The 19,779-nt window shown below is 42.1% G+C and overlaps 1 protein-coding gene across 22 annotated transcripts in view; it reads right to left on the bottom strand.

Annotated features, from left to right (window-relative positions):
• Positions 1–19,779, bottom strand: part of LOC129637974 (teneurin-2-like) — a 462,189-nt gene that overhangs the window by 404,745 nt on the left and 37,665 nt on the right. Inside the window, exon 3 of one of the 22 annotated variants that reach the window (XR_008707677.1) lies at positions 13,374–13,660. The exons of the other annotated variants lie outside the window; for them this stretch is intronic. The gene's annotated coding sequence lies outside the window, so the exon portion shown is untranslated. Of the gene's footprint in view, positions 1–13,373; positions 13,661–19,779 lie in introns of those variants that run through there. 22 annotated transcript variants of the gene reach the window in all.

The following is a 19,779-nucleotide window of genomic DNA, read 5'->3' as shown; positions in this document are numbered from 1 at the left end:
TTTGCTAGCCTTTTTGTCACTTCAAATAGTTACCTTACAGATCATTTACAAATCATGGGCTGTTTGCAATGCAGTGCATTTCGAAGATGGTGCCTCTTTTTTTTTTTCTTTTTTAATCTTTTTATAAATGAGGTCTTGCCCAGAGACTCAATATGTCCAAATCACCCCTCCTTCTGAGGTCTTGGGTTCCCCGTGTTTTCTTTCACAAACGGTAGGGGCCTGGCAGCTTTAAAGCTTTTTGATCAGGTTTCATGCAGGGAGACAATGTGCATTAACTGGCATATTGGAGCTACCACTGTGGCACCATTAGTCAACAATTATTGGTCTTTTAAACTCTTGCTTCAGCTATCCCCTAGTTAGCGGACTCCCAAGTTTTATACTAAAAGACAAAAAGCAACTATGTGTGCCTGTGTGCCTGTGTGTGTGTGTGTGTGTGTGTGTGTGTGTGTGTTTCTTCAGCATTGAGGTGAATTCAAGGATCTGGACTGCTAAAGATTTGGGCAACTAAGGATTGGTATTCTATTCTATTGACCCAGATGACAAAAGAGAATGAATGGAGAACACAGTCACCCCTCTGTACCCATCAGGTACTGGCTCCATGACCCACTGTGGATCCCAAACTCCACGGATGCTCAAGTTCCATAGCTGGCCTTCTGTGGGTTCTGAATCTGCAGATGCAATCAACTTCTGATGGCAAACAAAATAGACAACCCGTGGTTTGGTGAATCCACAGATGCAAAACCCATGGATACTGAAGGCCGACTGTAGTCAAATCTGCAAACGTGCTTCCTTTTAGCCTATGTCTTTCTTCTTTTCCTTATTCAACTGTTCTTCCCAAGTTTACTGGAGAAAACTTCTCTGTTAATTCTCCACTTGATTTGAGAACTCTAAATGGGCTCTGATAGTAGCTGCTAAATACTAGCCATGTGGACACACACCTACAAAGCCTAAGTGAAAATATATTAGCTAAAGAGCCTTAAAACTCAGCAAATATTTTTAGGGCTAGCTTTCTGACTTGAAGCCTATGAACTGTAGTTTTCTTTTTGATACCATGCAAGGGTTGGGCTGAATAATGTTTAACGTTCCATCCACATCTGAAATCTATGATAGGAAATATAGAAATAAAAATAGGGGTTAAAGGACAGGGAAGCAACTGGTATGGCTGGGAAAGAGGAAATTATTGGAGAAATGTGGGAGGAATTTAGAGTGATGGTCAAATGATAAAAACTTTTCCAAAGTTCAGTATAAGAAAACTCTAGACCCAAACTGGAGTTATCTTAGATTCTTAAAGAAGAGGTAGAATAATTCACTGCTGATGAGGATGATTAGTTTGGCAACAGTGTGCAAGATATGGTTAGAAGATTGTTATTCAAGAAAGGGGGGCTTGAGGGACTTCCCTGGTGGTGCAGTGGTTAAGATTCCACACTTTCAAAGCAGAGGGTGTAGGTTTGATCCCTGGTCTGGGAACTAAGATCCCACATGCTGCACAGTGTGGCCAAAACAAAAAAAGAAAGGTGGTGAGGGCCTGGGTCCTGGGAGGGATGCTCATTCATTGTTCTTTCATCCAATTAAAACAGAAACAGGGTGACTCTTAGTTCCCCAGGGGGCCAGAGTCTGGTTTGTTTATAGGCTTAGCACAGTTTCTAGAAGTAACAACAGGTGCTGAATGAATGCATGATTGCTTAAGTTTATAGAAAGTAACATAACTCTTTTTTAAGATATTGAGAACAAGGGACTACAGATGGTGAAGAGCCAGGGAGGGCTGTTTTTTTCCTTCTTGAGAAAAGAGAAGACAGGCAGTGAAACTGACAGGAGAGTTCAGAAGGTAGATGTAGTTGCTGAGCCAGAAGTCATGATAATATTTTCAATATGTTGACTCAGAGGTGATGGTAGAATCTAGGAATGAGGGAAGATGGCATACATCCCTGAGAACATTTTGTGTAGAAGTGATGTCTAATGTGGCTTCCCAGGTGGCTCAGTGGTAAAGAATCTGCCTGCCAAGCAGAATATGTGGGTTTGAACCGTGAGTGGGGAAGGATCCGCTGGAGAAGGAAATGACAACCCACTCCAGTATTCTTGCCTGGAGAATCCTATGGACAGAGGAGGCTGGGGGCTACAGTCCTTGGAGTCGAAAAGTGTCAGTCAAAACAGTGACTGAACAGCAGGAGCAGCAGCAGATGTCTGAAGCAAGATGGCTGCACCACAGCCAAGTCTCGGAGATGGTCCATGGCTGGAAACTCCTGAAGAACTACAAACTTGAGTGCTAGAACCTGAACCAACAAGACAGTTTTCCCACTGATTCCCTTTTGAAGATCATTCGCTGTATTTTATTCTGATTCTTCCTCCCTTAACCCTATTCTTCAAAATTTATTCATTCAACAAAGATCTACTGAGTATCTCATCTGTAATGAGCACAGTTAAAGATTCTGGAGAAAATAGGGGCCACAGCACAAAGTTCTAACCCTCATAGTGATTACTTGTGATAGTAAGAAGGTTAAGGAGTAAATAAGTAAGTGGAAAGGAGAGTGACCAGTGGAGATGGAGAGAGCACTTCAACCAGCGTCATCAGGGGAGATTTCTTGAAGGAGATAACATATGAGCTCTGACTGAACTTCTCAGATTCACGAGAAAGACACAGTGCAGCTATAGTGTAGGGATATACCAGAAAGAGGAAACAAAGTCCAGGGTTTTCAGATAAGCAGGGTGAGCATGAGCTTGGCATATATGCAGGGTCCAAAGGAGACTGGTGTGGCTGGAACCCTGCAGTGAAAGGGGTAGTGGGGGCTGATGAGGTCAAAGGTGGTGGGACCACCAAGAAGGAATTAAGAATCAGGTCAGGGATGTTTTTTCTCAGTAAGAGAAAATCAAGATTGTCTTAATCCTTAATCTTTCAGAATAAAGCCCAGGGTACAAACGTCTGGTTGACCTCTATCCGGTGCCATTCATGAGTCCCTAGCCCCAGTTACTGAGGCTAAAGGGTAGTTTTTATCTTGGCATTATCCCAATTGTGTTTGCAGAGGTAAGACAGGGGATCAAGTAGGACATGGAATAGAAAAGAAGTAAGAGCAATGCATGGCATTGTTTCTCAAAGATTGGCTGAGCTGAGGTATAAAGCCACTGGCAATAGAAACGGGAAATCCAAGCAGAAGGAGAATTGAAGTTATATAGAAAGGGAGATTGAAGGGAAGTAGAGTCAACAAAATGTCAATTGACTGCACAATTCAAAGCAGACAAGAGAAGGATTCTGTGGGTGTGATTACAGTTTTCCAAGTTCCATTCAGTGTATTTCAGAAGCTGAAATGCAAATGACCTTGAACTTCTGAGATCACAATGATTTGTGCAAGTTTCTCCTTTTTGGTCCCTGTAACCCTATGTGATGGAATAAACGAAGAGACAGAACTAAACCCAGAGAGCAAAGATACATATTTGAGTCACTGTCGACTCAGAAAGGGGATTTTTTGGGCAATGGGGCAGTGAATGAAAATGGGAGAAACATATGCATGTCCAAGCAAATGCAGCTACCATCCTGTGTTTGAAATGCAATGAGCAAGAGGACAGATGTCTAGACCAGAACACCTCACTAGTGAAATAAGGCAGAAACCCCTGCATCTGTTAACAATCCTAAGATCTTATTCTCGGAGAAGGCAATGGAACCCCACTCCAGTACTTTTGCCTAGAAAATCCCATGGACGGAGGAGCCTGGGTGGGCTGCAGTCCATGGGGTCGCTAGAGTCGGACATGACTGAGCGACTTCATTTTCACTTTTCACTTTCATGCATTGCAGAAGGAAATGGCAACCCACTCCAGTGTTCTTGCCTGGAGAATCCCAGGGACGGGGAAGCCTAGAGGGCTACCGTCTATGGGGTCACACAGAGTCGGACACGACTGAAGCGACTTAGCAGCAGCAGCAAGAGCAAGATTTTATTCTAGCAGCATCATAGCAAGTTTTCACATAGCGAAACAATGACCATTTTTAAGAGACAGAAAGGTAGAAGAGGGTTACCAAAAGTTATCTATTGCCCTTTAATATTACACTGGAGGGAGCAAAAAAAAAAATTTCCATGTTTCAACTCTGTCATTTTACTGCTCAAGAAAATGTCTCAATTAAGCCCTCAGAGGAAAGAATAGAAAACATCAGTGAGACAGAGTGGAAAGTAGTCCTTTATGGGGTTTCTTCAGTTATCTATTCTGAGCTTTGGGGCAGAGTGGGGAAAAGGGCTAAGTTTTGACTGTTACATTTGCGGAAATATGGTCTTTCTTACTGTCTCAACCACCATAACCCCCAAACTCATCATGACCAAGTAGGTAGAGATGGATGGAAGCCAAGAGTGGCTCCCAGTCAACGAGATGGGAATCCGGAGCATTGGCCAGCTTTTTCCTATTCAGGAAGTTATTTAAAATTGCTTAAAACAGGTTATTTGGGAAGCATCCTGGGGTAGAGACTTTGCCTCCCCAGGTCTCCGACTTGCAGCACAGAACTGGAATCCCACTAAGGAAACGACAGGGGAGACTTTGGATTCCTGCTTTCTCTTCCCAAGCGTTTGAGAAAGAATTACTGAAGGTCACTGCTGTTAGTCAAACAGACTAGTCAGAAGGAAAATTTCCATTCTGGTCTGCTTTTCACAGAATCACAGTGACTCAGTGATTCCAAGCCCTTCATTTTGTAGGTTAAAGAACTGAGGCCTAGAAATAGACGAGCCCCAAATGACAGAGCTCACCTGTGCTCCCCAGCCCCAGCTAGGACACCACATCTGGTCTGCTGGCTGTAATACCACCCTTCTTTTTCTGCCCAAGGGAACCTAGGAGGGAGCCTGTGACCATCACGAGGAATAACCTTAACTCATTTTAATGTAATATTTATGTCCATTATTCTCAGATTTCTCCAATTTACTATGAACCAGTTTCCTGTGTAATACATAATTCTGTTTATCTCATTCATCCTTGTAATCTGAAGTGTGCTGCCCCCCACCCCCGCCCTGCACAAGTTCCCATGTTGAAGTTCTAATCCCCCAGTACTACAGAATGTGACTATAATTGGAAATGGGCCATTTCCGAGGTGATTAAGTTAAAATGAAGCCACCAGGATGGGCCCTAATCCAATCTTACAGGTGTCTTTATAGGAAGAGGAAATTTGCACACACACACAGGTGCACACACAGAAGTAAAGACACAGGGAGGGAGCAGCACCTGCAAGCCAAGGAGAGAGGTGTCCGGAGAAACCGAACCTGCCAACACCTTGACCTTCTACCTCCAGCCTCCAGAACTGTGAGAAATAAATCTCCATCGTCTAAGCCACTCTGACTGTGATATTTTATTATGTCAGCCCTACTGAACTAACACAATCCCTTCACTAGATACTGAGTACTTCCTGCCAAATCTGTTCAAGGCATCAGGGTTATAATAGTGAGGAATCCATGTTTTGTTATGCCTTCGTGGGAATTACAGTCTTGCAAGAGTGAAAGACATCAAATAAATTAGGTTACTAATAATTACTTAGCTAGAGTGGCAGTAAGTCTAAAAGAAAATTGCCTAGCATAAGAAGTCACTCTCCTAGGAAGTAAGAGGGTGTCAAAAGTAGGAAAAAGCAGGCACCACCTAACTAACGTAAGCTCAAGTCCTATGTATCAGTTTGTGTTCTAACAGCCTCTAATGCTACTTTCTTATTTGATAAAACAATTAGAACGTCCCCTGGCCTGAAATGTCCACCAACACAAATGTTATTGCATTGCCAGACACTAAGTGCTCACGCACAGCAACCTGAGTTCTGAGTTACAAACAAAATCAAGAATAAAATCAAGCAAGTAACACAACAGGAAAGAAAAGCAAACAGGAGCTAGGCGTTCAGAATGCAAGGGTGGATCAACCACATCAGCCATGACTGCTAGGGCCTGGCCTGGCTTCCCTTTGACCTCAGAGGGATATGGATCAGTTGAGTGCCCCCAAGAGACTGTCTGGCAAAGCACCCCACGGATCAGAGGCAGCCCTATTCATTCTTGTGAGGTCTCACCTCAGCAGAGGCCCCACTTTGTCTTACATCGTGTGCCCTAAAGTGATAGGCAGAACCAGGATAGGGCAGGGGCAATCGCATCGGGTGTCTACTAAATGCTGCCAGTGGTCCTTTTGCTGGGGCAGCACTACATCAGGAGCCCAGAACAATTCCTGAATTCCTGCAGCCATGACTGCCAAGCTCTTAATTACATGGAGGCTCCGTGGATCATCTGGCTGCCTCTTGCCCACGCGTCTGGACTCCCTGCCAGGACTGTAGACCACCCGAGGGCTGCACACCCCACAGGACCAGACCCTCAGCAGAAACACATTAAATACTTGTAGAGTTGAAATGAAGGAGATTGCCTGCAACTGGCAGCTTCCCAGCTGAGTTCTCTCTTCCTGGGAGGTATCAGCATGGACCTTCCGATGTGGCAGCCAAACAGTTAAGCCTCTGCCAGAAGAAGGATTTTGGACTCCTGGGCTGGGGCACTGGCTCCGTAGCCGGTGGCACTCGGTGACAGGCATGTTCTGATCAGAGGAGAGACGTTCCCACCTCCCAGCGAAACTTGTTGATGAGCAGTCCGCCCCTGTAGGAACCATGGAACCTTTGCAGGGGCTTATCGGATGAGCCTGGCGTCCAGAGGACCATCATTTTAGACGTGTCCATTTAAAATGCTTTGACATACGGGCTCTTGCAACTGGCTAAGTACCCAGAGGTGAACTAATGAACTTAAAAATAGGACATGATGGGGAGCGACAGGAGTTGTCTTTCTGGAAGGCAGAAAGAGCTGAATTAGAATCCCAGGTGTGACAGGGACGGTTTCTATGGCCTTGGGCAACTCTCATCAACTCAGTTTCATTTTCCATACCATTCAGCAGGGAGGCCAGTGCTTCTCTGCAGCCAGGTCGACGCAAGGCTTAACCAGCCTGGTCCCGGTGGCTGGGGAAGGCAGGCTTCCTTGCTGCCATTCCACAGTGGGGCTGCTCCAGCCCCTCCTTAGGGCTCCCTGCTTCCTCAAGTTCTCTCTGGGGCAACTTCTCCTGGAAGTATGCAAGTCAAGAAGCACTTCCTTTCCTCTAATGCCTCCCTGCAGCACCCCCAGCGTTTCTGTCCTGGCCTGATGCTGCAGAGGTCCTAGGTGACTGGCTGCTAATCCAACACATTTACTGGAGTAGAATTTTTAAGGTTTTCTAACAGCTTTACATTTTCTTAGAGAAGACAATCTTTTACTGAGACATTAAACACCTTAACCCGAAGAAATGAGAGATATAGATACTGGCTGGACAAAATAGGCATCTGGATATCTATTTACCTAACCACCCATCTATCCACCCAACTATCTACCCACCCACTCATCTATCTACCTACCCACCAACCCACCCTCCTACCTGCTCACCTACCTAACTACCAGTCTATATTGCATTTCTGTCTCCTTTAAAATCATGGACTAGAGGCAGATGGCTCTTCTGTGTTCAGATTCATTTTGGTTAGAAGCAGGAATAGACATTTCTAAGTTCCTTCAGTAACATCAAATTTATAAAACTTCCTTTTTTTTCTCTTTCCCCACTAGATGGTAAGTATCATGCATAGGGTCTCAATCTTAATCCCTGCATGGCACTTATTTAGGTGTCCAGTGAATAACTGATGAATTGATAAGGACGGCTCTCTGAACTTTCTTGGTCAACAGTTCTCATATCGTGCCTAACTCTCCTTTCTAAACAATCTGCTAAGTATTTCAATAAAAAGGTTTTGTTTACCAAGTTGCACTTATTTAGTATTGATTTTCTAACTGAAAGAAAACTCACTGATTTTTTAACCAAAAGCAACTTGACATTTTAGCAGCCTGAATCAAGAAGGGTGCTCTTTCTGTTTGGCTTTGTGAGATAACAGCGTGACCTTGGGTACCCCGAGGTAGTTTTGTTCACATGTAAATTGTGAGACTCCAAAATGGGAATTGGTGGGTGAGATTATTATTACAAGTTAACCATAATTTTCAGACACATTGGACGTGGCTGCCTGACCTGCCACAGTATGAGTGCAGGGGACCTTCAAAGCAACAGTATCTTGTTATTATTCCTTCTCTTTATACATTAATGTTTGTTGTCTCCATAAGACTCCAAAGAGAGCCAGATGCACCATGGATATAGCTGGTTAGTTTGTCTATACGACACTAAACATCCAGAGGCTTGGATCATTTGGAGACCCTGTTTGACCAGAATATTCAATTTTCACTGAGATAGGCTAATGCCATTTAGACTAAAACAAAGCAAGTGCGTTTCCTACCAGTTTTGAAGGATAAAGGTTGGGTGTGTGCACTGTGGAGAACGGCAGTTAAAACAGAAGGAGGGTAGGAAAGAGGGAGGGAGGGAGAACGAACAGAATTGATTTTTGTAATCACCTCTGCTGTGTGGATCTTCTCTGCCCTACAAAAGAGGGCAGTAGGTCAAGCTCGGTGTTTAATTGCCCCTGTATTCTTAAGGGTGCAGTACAGATTATGCTAATCATTCCACTTAAATAATTCAGACCACATCATTGAAAGCTGCAGAGTCACTCTGAATAATGCAGACAGAACACACTGAGAAACTGGAAATCCTATGAGTGGTACCTGTTTGGCAGAAGGATGAAATGAAGGAACAGGGCATTCTTTTCTTTAACCAGTCAAGTTTTGAGGAACCATAATTATTGATATTATTGACTGACATTTATGAACCACTATTATTGATATTTATAGCATGTGATCCTTTGGCTTTCATTTTAGATTTTACTGCTTGCTCACATTTATTACTGGAAGGACTGTTTCTCATGCCATTTTATACAGGGTGTTCAAGACAGAACACAGATCTTCTTGTGTGAGTCCTCACAAGTTAGTCCTACCAAGTCTCAAAGATGACATGTCAAATTAGATATGATAAATAAGAACCCTGAGCAGAACGCCAAAGGGCCATGAATACTGTTCATGCCCTTTCCAGCAAAGGGGCCAGCTGCATTTTTGTTTGGTATTGTAATTTGTCAATCCTAAAAGAAATCAAGCCTGAATATTCACTAGAAGTACTGATGCTGAAGCTGAAGCTCCAATACTTTTGCCACCTGATACAAAGAGCTGACTCACTGAGAAAGACCCTGATGCGGGAAAAGGTTTATGGCAGGGGGAGAAGCGGTGGCAGAGGGCAAGATAGTTGGATGGCAACAGCAAACTCCGGGAGACAGTGAAGGACCAGAGAGTCTGGCATGTTATAGTCCATGGGGTCACAAAGAGTCAGATGCAACTTGCTGCTGCTGCTAAGTCGCTTCAGTCGTATCCGACTCTGTGCGACCCCATAAACGGAAGCCCACCAGGCTCCCCCGTCCCTGGGATTCTCCAAGCAAGAACACTGGAGTTGGGTGCCATTTCCTTCTCCAATGCATGAAAATGAAAAGTGAAAGTGAAGTCGCTCAGTCGTGTCCGACTCTTAGCGACCCCATGGACTGCAGCCTACCAGGCTCCTCCATCCATGGGATTTTCCAGGCAAGAGTACTGGAGTGGGGTGCCATTGCCTTCTCCACAGATGCAACTTAGTGACTGGAAAACAGTTGTAATTTGTTCCCCACAAGTGTTTCCTAAGTTATGGAAAACCTGCAAAGCCCGCTAGGACACAGCAGAAACATCTCTCCAGACAGGATATCAAGGGTGGGGCAGTCTAACTGCTGTTTGAAGTGAAACAAACCTAGAGCTATCGAGTCATCACTCCCCGCCTTGCTAGGTGTGAGATGTGACCCTGGACTTCTGCCTCTCTGAACCTTAACTTCCTCACATATAAAATGGAAGGATGATTCCTTTGCTACATTCTGAGGACCTCATGTATATGGAGTAACAGGCACAGATACTGTCAGAATGTGGTGGCCTCTTTTGTGAGGATTTGCTGGGGTTCTTGTTGATCACCTGGGCAGTGAAAAGTGAGGTAGTGACTTTGAAAATTTGGATAGTATTCTGGTCTTCAGCAGAGAACCATAGGATGTTCTGTTTTTTAAAAAATGTGCTAATGTTAGCAGCTGTGTGTGTAAACATATGTAAGTCAGATTATCTGGTTGTTAAAAACTAGACTTCAGAAGTTAGGAGACAGACATTCCGGTTCAAGCCTTTCTTCTCTTTGTGCGATTTCAGGAGAGCCTCTTAACTCCTCTGTATCATGGTTTTCTCATATGTAAAACAGAAACTTGGAATACAGGTGGTGGTATGCTGGTGCTGACTATTATGGACTCACGGGATCCAATTACTAGTATCTCTTTCTAATCCCACATTCAGTATCACACTGGCAACTTGAAATTTGGCCATGGTGAGAATGTTCACACCATGGAAATCAAATTGGCAAATGCTACAGACCAACCTCAACTCATGCACCCAGAGCCTGTTGTTAACCATTTACCAGCACAGCATTGATGAGACATTCTATCAGAAAGATCCACATTTAGCTCCTTGATCTTATACTACATTTGTATGGCTTCCACTTTCATAGCAGGTGATCAAAACCAAAAATGGCAGATTGAGTAGCTTCACCAGTGAGTATCTTTTGACTGAGAGCCATGGAAAACTCAATGATCTTGAATAATAAAGGAAAAGAATTTAGAAAAGAGTCTAGAAATAGGACAGGCTTCAGAGAGGGCTTAATTCAAAGGTTCGGAACTTGGCTCACATTTCTTTGAGATTCTTTTAGCTCTTCCCTTTTTTGGAGGACCCACTTTATCTTCAGGCTGGCTTCTCCCTTAGCAGCTAAAACTGGTGGCAGCCATTTCTGTCCTCACATCTTTACACCCTACTGATTCACTCTGAGCTGTTTCATGTCCTGGTTATCATTAAGAGTCCTGAGAGGCTCTCTGGTCAGGCCAGCTTAGGTCAATGACCACGTGGCTAGAAGGATAGACTCAACTGGCAGGCTCAGTCTATATCTTGGCTTCCTCCCCGGTACCCCAAAGGAGACACTGGGTAAAGCTGGCAAGGGGGTGACAAAATCTGTTTGTTGCTGAGGGTTAGGGGAGTAATACACAGATGTCCACCTCTGTGTGGGAACATGCCTTTCTCTTTGACACTACCAAGCCAGTTTGGAGAATCAAATTGAGGAGATGCGGGGGTTAAAGAAAACAGAAGAATTTGTCATTTTCCCTTTCTACTCCCGAGAAATATTTCCTGATGGGAAAATAAGACTCCAGTGTCAAAAAATTCAAACCAATGCAGAGTCTTCACTACAGGCTGAGTACCATACACGTCACTCCTTAATGAAAAGTGAAAAGTTGACATTGTTAATGTGTTCAGTTACCTGCAACCTTATACAGCCCGAAATGAACAAGGAAGCATCTTCCATTTCAAGGCTGCAGATTTCAGTTTCACTTTGTCACATTTGGCACTTCTACAGCCTGTTTGTGAATCAGAAAGATTGGTTCAGAGCTTCTCCACTCAATGATGGAATAACATTTTCTTGGAAACGCAAACCATGTCATCTATCTCTGTCAGAAAATCGTCCACACACAATAAAGTGAAGTGTCACTACATGTCACTAATGAGAAATTCTCTTGTCCTCCTCACCCTTCCAGCCAGGACATAATAAGAAAGTGGCAGAAGAGGGTCTGACCAACAAACTCCAAAAGCTCAACTGAAATTCAAAAGAGCAAACTGTCAGCCATTTGGCAGCAAGAAAAAAAAAAATTTCTTATCTTTGAAGTTTTCTTGAAAACAATAATGTATTCAGTTCTTTTCTCCCTCCATAATTGATCTTAAATCACATCAAATTGACGAAACAAGACCCTGAGTGTACATTTTACACTTTCCAAAGCCTCTGATGCACTTAAGTTTTATATAATGGACATTACATTCACACGGGACACATTACTCTCTGGACAGTTTTTAAAAAAATTAAGAGAAATCTAATGAAAATAAGCACAAACACAGTAATGGCTTAGCAATTTTTTTACACATCCTGCTTCTGGCAGTTCTCCTAGGTGCTGATAGTGACCATCGGAGGAAAACTAAATACAAAAATAGCTCATCTGTCTGGAATTTGGCTGTCATACAATATTGTGGATCCAGAGCTCAGTTTCAAAAGAAGAAGCAAATTTTAAAAGTGACCTCTTTGCAGTCAAAATAGGTGTCACAAAATCCATGTCTTTGCTGGGTTGTCATTCCTCAGGCAAGTCAAGTCCTCATTCATATTCTGCTTAATCTTGATTTGCACATATTACTATTATGTATGCTATCAAATTTCCAAACCTGAACAAACTAGACACAGGCACTTTGAAAAGGGAAGGGGAGACACTGAAGCCAGAAATGCAGGAGCAAAAGTGAAAAATGACATTTATTCATTTAACAAATAACTTAACGAGCACCTACTATTCACCAGGCACTGTGACAAGCTAACAGCATTAAGGCAACACACGAGAGAGCAACATTATAAAAAGAAAACAAAAAGACAAAAAACCTCATCAAAATGCAATAGTCCAGGCACGTTTAGGAGACCAGCAAAGAGTCTCAAATATCTCAAAAAAATTTCTGAGAAATTAGATGTTTTAGCAACCACCTAGAGTCCATGAAAAGAGATTTAATTATACCAAACATATTCTAGGAAGGCAGAAGTCAGAAACAACATAATATACATATTTTCAAATGATGAAATAGGTCAATAAAAATATTTTGTTATAAAGAAAATTAAACTACCAACAAAATGACATTTTTTCCTGAATGTCTGGAGGGTTGAGATATACCCTATTCTGATCTGACCATTGGTAAGTTCAGAGTAAGATAAAGATCAAAGAATAACCTAGTCGAGACCTCAGAAAGCTGGAAACGATCACGCACCTGTAAGAAAAGGCATCTTCAGCACACAGACCAGAAAAATCTCCCTCAGCAGATGCCAGCTAATTTTAATTCCATGGAATGCAAGAAACTCTAACAGAGGCAAACATCTTCCATGTTGTACAAAAGTACTGATACAGTTAAAAACTGAACTTTCCCCCTTAGAACTGGCCAAAAAACCCCCAAAAACTAGAAAGTAAAAACCCATTTTAGTCAACCAGTATGGGGTTTTCACCAATGCTTTGATATTAAAAGGTTATTTGCATCTTCCAAAGGTAAAGCAGCAGCTGCCTACTCCCCTTCTGTATTGGAACATAAGGGTATTTCTCTCAAAAGAATCCCTGCCTCCACAAAGAAATCAGACTGCCTATGTTCAAACACTGTAGGGACTGTCTTTTAACTGAGTAATTTTCTGTGAGAAATATTATGTTGAAACTGTTAGGAATCTAGATATATATGTATACGTCTTACTCTGCTGTCCATGTTGCAGAAATTTAGTGGAGGGGAGGATAAACATAACAGCCAGTTGGGTAAATCCCTCTGGGGAAACATAAAAGTTTAGACTATTAAGAGAGTTTATTTCAATAATTTTTGGTTCTAGCAATAAAGTGATCAGCTTCACAAGTGACTGGATTGACAAAATCAATACTGTGAGTATTAATTACAAGAGTCCACCGAACAAACCCCACACGTCTCTGTCTCTGCGTGAACAATGTGTGTGTGCTCCGTAAGCTGTGCCCGACTCGTTGCGACCCCAGGGACTGTAGCTCGCCAGGGTCCTCTGTCCACTGAATCTTCCAGGCAAGAATACTGCAGCGGGTAGCCATCTCTTCCCATGACTCTTGTGTCTCCTATATTGACAGGCAGATTCTTTATCACTGAGTCACCTCGGAAGCCCCCAAGGTGAACAAAGAAAACTTGAAGAGATGAAACTCTCTGATGGTTTGGTTCCAGAACCATGGGGGAGTGGGGTGGGAAGGGGAGAAGAGAACTGTGTCCTTTCATAAAATGAAGAAACACTATCACTTAGTCATCACAAGAAATTCTACAGGACCCACCACCTACAATGATTACCTTCAAAGGCCGGATGACGCCCAGAACAGGTGTTGACAGAGAAACTCGAATGTGGGGCTCTTTTCTGGTTTGCAAAGCTAATGACTCACAAACAATATGCAGTAAGAAATGAGCTTGGAGCTCTAGAGTATTATTCATACCTTTGTCTTCACAGCCTCAGTCGAAAAGATCCCAACATCCTCGGCTGACCTCGATTCTGTAAATTGCATAAGTGACCAAAAATTCCCTTCCCTACAACTATTTGGAAACCACAAGATATTTTCATAAATAGGTTTCTGTAGTATGCTCCAATGAGAACATTCACACTGCATGACTAGAGTTACTAGCAGTTCCAGTTGAGGGCTGTTGTGAAGACGACAGGTTTTAGGACTGCTGTATGGCAAGGGTTATTGTAAACAGTATACATTTTAAGGAATTAAGGGAATGCAATGCGTGCTGTCAAAAGCAGAAAGATGTCTTTATAATCTCAAAATCCTTTTCTAAAAGGAAAACTATCTCAAAAAAGAATAAAATGAAATCTCCAAATATTTCTCTATGTACCCACAGCATGGTGGCGGACATACCATGTGGCCCTTTTATGGCCAGCCAGAAAATGACCTTCACATAGGAAAAATGCTCTGAGTGTAATTTCCTACAACCTGCTAAATTTAAAATTCTGTTACTAAACGGAACCTACTTCTGACAAATGGAAAAGAAAATCCAACACATTCAAAAACAGGGCAGAACAAAATAGTCATAAACCTTCCCTTAGGCCTTAGACAGTCATTATGACTTTACCAGGACCATTTTCTAAGCTACAAGAGAAAATTGATTGTTTAAACAATATTATTTAACAATCTCCTGTTAATTGACATTTCCCAGTTGTTGGGTTCACCCAATTACATTAGCCTTTAAACAGCCAGCACACTTCCATAATTTTTAATAAAAATGGCCATTTTGCAAGGTTTAACTTGCTAAATAAGGGTATTAATTTCAATAAAGCAATTAACACATTTACATAATTTGATATTGTTATTTTAATGGAACACAAGAGCTTTAAAAAGCAGTTTCTAATACAGGAAGAACAGTGGCCTATTCACATGCAAAAACTAAACTTTAGCTCCCTGATTAAAAGTTAATAAGAATAGCTCCTTATATTTTAGAAGTAAGTGAAATTAGAGAGTTAAGGGCTTGGAAGCCTAACATCTAGACAAGGAGCTAACAGGAGAGAGGAAAGGGAGAGAAATAAATCTCTTTTAGGAATGTAAATGGCTACTTAAGAGGTGGAATCATGCCTGAGTTTTCAGTGATGCTTTTGTGAGGGAGCATTTTGGTGAATGTCAAGTACCGAGAAGGATGTTCAGTTAGAGTACTGCTGCTAAGTTGTGTCTGACTCTGCGATCCCATAGACGGCAGCCCACCAGGCTCCCCCGTCCCCTGGATTCTCCAGGCAAGAACAATGGAGTGGGTTGCCATTTCCTTCTCCAATGTATGAAAGTGAAAAGTGAAAGTGAAGTCGGTCAGTCGTGTCTGACCCTCAGGGACCCCATGGACTGCAGCCCTCCAGGCTCCTCCATCCATGGGACTCTCCAGGCAAGAGTGCTGGAGTGGGTGCCACTGCCTTCTCCATTAGAGTACTAGGGCAAGGCAACAAAAAGTAAAGAAAACAAAGCAGGAGTGTCACGGTAAAGATGCTACCAACTTTGGGTATCTGTTGAAATGGCAAGTGTCTGCCTTCTTGATAAGCATGCCCACATTTGAACATGAGAAGTGTCTCTTTCTGACAATGACCTGCAGTATCACAAGGTCAGATTAGCCTGGACTGCACAGATTTTGTTTGGACCTCTTTCTCAGTGTCAAGGCCTGGGCATTTCCAGGAGTCCTTGTGGTTCCCACCCACATTGGTCCAGGAGCTCACTGTTGTTGGAGGAAGTGGTGGGTGGTTGGAAGACAAATAAGGCTGTAGATTAAACTCACAATGAACCACATTCTCTCTCAGACACTCCATTTAATATTAGGAAAACTCACCTAATGCTTGTGTGCAGGCAAGGCTGAGAATCCTTGACTAAAGCAAGGGAGGAAAGGAGGGGAGGTAGCTAATCTTTCTCAGCTTCTCTGAGATAACTCTTGCCAAAAACAAGGAGTACAAAATAAACTGGGGTGGAGAAAAAGAGTTTTAGAAATATACACAGCATGTGCAAGGAGCCTCCATCATAGAAATGGCTCTGGTTTCCTCTAGTCAACTCAGCCTCCTTTTTAAGTAAAGAAAGTGATAGTGTCAGACGCTCAGTCATGTCTGACTCTTTGCGACTCCACAGACTGTAATTTGCCAGGCTCCTCTGTCCATGGGCTTCTCCAGGCAAGAATACTGGAGTGGGTTGCTATTCCCTTCTCCAGGAGATCTTCCCCACCCAGGGATCAAACCTAGGTCTCCCGCACTGCAGGCAGATTCTTTACTATCTGAGCCACCAGGGAAGTAAAGTAGGTTTGAAATTGTTATCTTGTGTGTTACCTAGAGACATGATGTTAACAGACGAAAACTAAAGCCCAGGTAAGCTCAGTGACAGGCCCGAGGCCTCAAAGAAGGTTCCCGATGAGAAGTGAATATACAGCAGCATTTTTAGCACAAAATGTGTTCATGCAGTGTTCAATGAATCCTGATTTGAACCTTGTCTGGTGATGCTGAAAACTCTAGAAATCAGGGTGGATATGAACAAGCACATATCTACACTACAAGCGTTGAGAGTCTCAAGGGTTCAGGATGGTGACACAGGAAGATCCTGAACTTTCTCCCATAAGCACAATGAATCTACATCTACACAAGGAATAACTCCTATGGAACGGGGCCTGAAAACTGGATAAACAGAGCTTCTACAACAAATGGAAAAAGGACAGCATTGAGACAGGTAGAAGAGGCAGAGATACAGTCCTGCCAAGGAAAAAAAAACCAGACCCGTCATGGTGATTCACATCCAGTAGGTGTCACAAAGGAATGGATTTTTCCCTCTGGAGTATTCGAGTTCCACACCAGGCACCTGAAGCCTTAAAGCCTGCACAGGAGAAATAGGCCCCCCAAACAGCTCGCCTTGAAAACTAATGAGGAATATTTCCAGGAAAACAGAACTACAGGGAACAGAAAAGCTGCTGTTAAAGGGCTTGTGTGCATACTTACCTGACCTGAAAATGTGCAGAAACACCTGACTGAGAAGCACAAAGACCATAGGTGAAGGGACCTGTTTACTAATCTTGAAGCATCTACCGGGAAGGCAGGAACCAGTTGGGATGTGCCCCAAGGACTGAGACACGGGCTGGAGCGACTCCGTGGACACTGGTAGTCTACTGCTGCTGCTGGCAGCTATCGTTTTGGCGTTCTCCCTCTAAGGCATTAGTGCCCTGCAGAAAGCTCTGCCCATCTTTGCACCTCAACTGGGCTTCACAGCTGGTGAAATGATAGTCCCACCGTGAGTATGCTATAGAAGTTACAGTTGGGCCCCACAGCCAGTCCAAAAGACCAAGCCCAATCAAATCTACTGTTGCACATCAGCCATGACCCTGCCCAGAAAGAGGGCACCCCTTGAGCACTTGGCTCTGGTAGCCAGGTGGGATTGCTCTTCTGAGCCCCACAAAACATTTCCTAAATATGGCCACTCCTTCAAGTCTAGGAGAAAGAGCTGATTTGCCTAATACATAGAAACAAACACAGAATTAGGCAAAAATAAAGAAAACGGAGTATGTTTCAATCAAAAGAATAAGACAAGACCTCCAAAAGAGAACCAAAAGAAATGAGATAAGCAATCTACCTGATAGTATTCAAAATAATGGTCATAAAGTTGCTCTCTGAACTTGGGAGAGTAATGGATGAAGCCAGTGAAACTTCAACCAAGAAAGAGACTATATAGAACAGAAGTTATAACTAAATTGAAAAATACGCTAGAAGGGTTCAGCAGCAGACTGGATGAGCTGAAAGATTAAAAAAAAAGGGGGACTCAGATCATCAAGGGAAAAATTCTTTAAAAAAGATTAAAGATACTCTTAAGGCACAGTGGGGACATCAAGCAGGACAGCAATCACACGATAGGGTTCCCAGAATGAAAAGAGAGAGAGGATGAGCCAGAAAAACTATTTTCAAGAAATAGGGGCTAAACACTTGCCTAAGCTGGGGAAGAAAACAAACATCTAGGTCTCATAAGTCCAGAGAGTTCCAAATATGATGAACCCAAAGAGATGCACATTAAGACACATATAATTAAAGTGAAAGTTAAGAATAAAGAGAACAACTTGTTACATACAAGGGTAACCCTGGAAGACAATCAATAGATTTTTTTCAGCAGAAACTCTACAGGCCAGAAAGGAGTGACATGGCATATTAAAAGTGCTAAAAGGAAGAAAAACATTCAACCAAAAATTCTCTACCCAGCAAGTTTATCATTCAGAATTGAAGGAGAAAGAGTTTCCAGATAAGCAAAAGCTAAAAGAGTTCATCACCATTAGATCAGCCCTACAAGAAATATTAAAGGGATTTCTTTAAGCTGAAAGAAATGGCACTAAGTAGTAATAAAACATACAAAAGCAAAAATCTCACTGGAAAAGATAAATATATAAAAGTAGTGCATCAGTCACTTACAAGGCAATCATGAGGTTGAAACAACAGCAGTAAAAATAATTAACATTACAATAATCAGTTAACAGATGCATAAAATAAGATGTAAAATATGTAAAAGCATAAAACATGGGGGGGGGTGGTAAAAAGATAAAACATCAGGGTGTTTTAAGTTGCTACCAACTTAAAACAAGCTACTAATTACATATGTGAACCTCAGGGTCACCACAAATAAAGACAATAAAAACAAAAGAGAAATCGAAAGCAATCTGAACAATAATAAAGACAACCACCAAAACAGAAGGGAAGAGAGAAAGAAGAACAGAGGAATTACAAAAACAGGCAGAAAACAATGAATAAAATGGCAATATGCACCTACCTATCAATAATTAATTTAAATGTAAATGGGTATATAAAGCAAATATTAATATACTTAAAGGGAAAAATTGAAAGAGATACAATAATAGGAGACATTAACACCACACTTACATCAATGGATAGACCATCCAGACAGAAAATCAATAAGGAAACATCAGACTTAAAAGACATATTAGACTAGATTAGTAGCTACGTGCAGAATATTCCATCTCAGGCAGCAGGATACACATTCTTTCCTCAAGTAAACACGGAACATTTTCCAGGATACATCAAATGTTAGGTCACAAAAAAGTCTCAAATTTAAGAAGACTGAAATCATATCAAATATCTTATTTGACCCCAATGATATGAAACTAAAACTTGCAAGAAAAAATGTGAAAACCCACAAAAAACATAAATATCACATGCTGCTGAACAACAAATGGGTCATGGAAAAAATAAAAGGAGAAATTAAAAAAATACCTAGAGATAAATGAACACCCAACTTATGAGATTCAGCAAAGGTAATTCTAAGAGGGAAGCTCACAGCAGTACAGGTCCACCTCAAACAAAAACATTTCCCCACTCCAAGTCTGTGCATGCATGCTCAGTTGCTCAGGTCAGCTGTCTGACTCTTTGTCATCCTGCCTGCCAGGCTTCTCTGTCCTTGGAATTTTCCAGGCAAAAATACTGGAATGGGTTGCCATTTCCTACACCCCAAATCTACTTTACACTTACTAGAAAAAGAATAAATGAAGCCCAAAATTAGTAGAGAAAAGAAATTTTAAAACCACTGCAGAAAAAGTCTAAAATAGTCTAAAAGACAATAGAAAGTTCAATGAAACTAAGAACTGGTTCCTTTATTAGATAAACTTTATATATATGTGTGTAATGTATCACATATCTATATATATATATGTATTAGCTAGACTAACCAAGAATAAAGAGAGGATACAAATT

Source organism: Bubalus kerabau, chromosome 1, assembly GCF_029407905.1.
Source record: "Bubalus kerabau isolate K-KA32 ecotype Philippines breed swamp buffalo chromosome 1, PCC_UOA_SB_1v2, whole genome shotgun sequence".
In the NCBI taxonomy this organism is placed as follows: Eukaryota; Metazoa; Chordata; class Mammalia; order Artiodactyla; family Bovidae; genus Bubalus; species Bubalus kerabau.
Note: the sequence above shows the minus strand (reverse complement) of the source record. Positions and strands in the feature narration are given on the sequence as shown.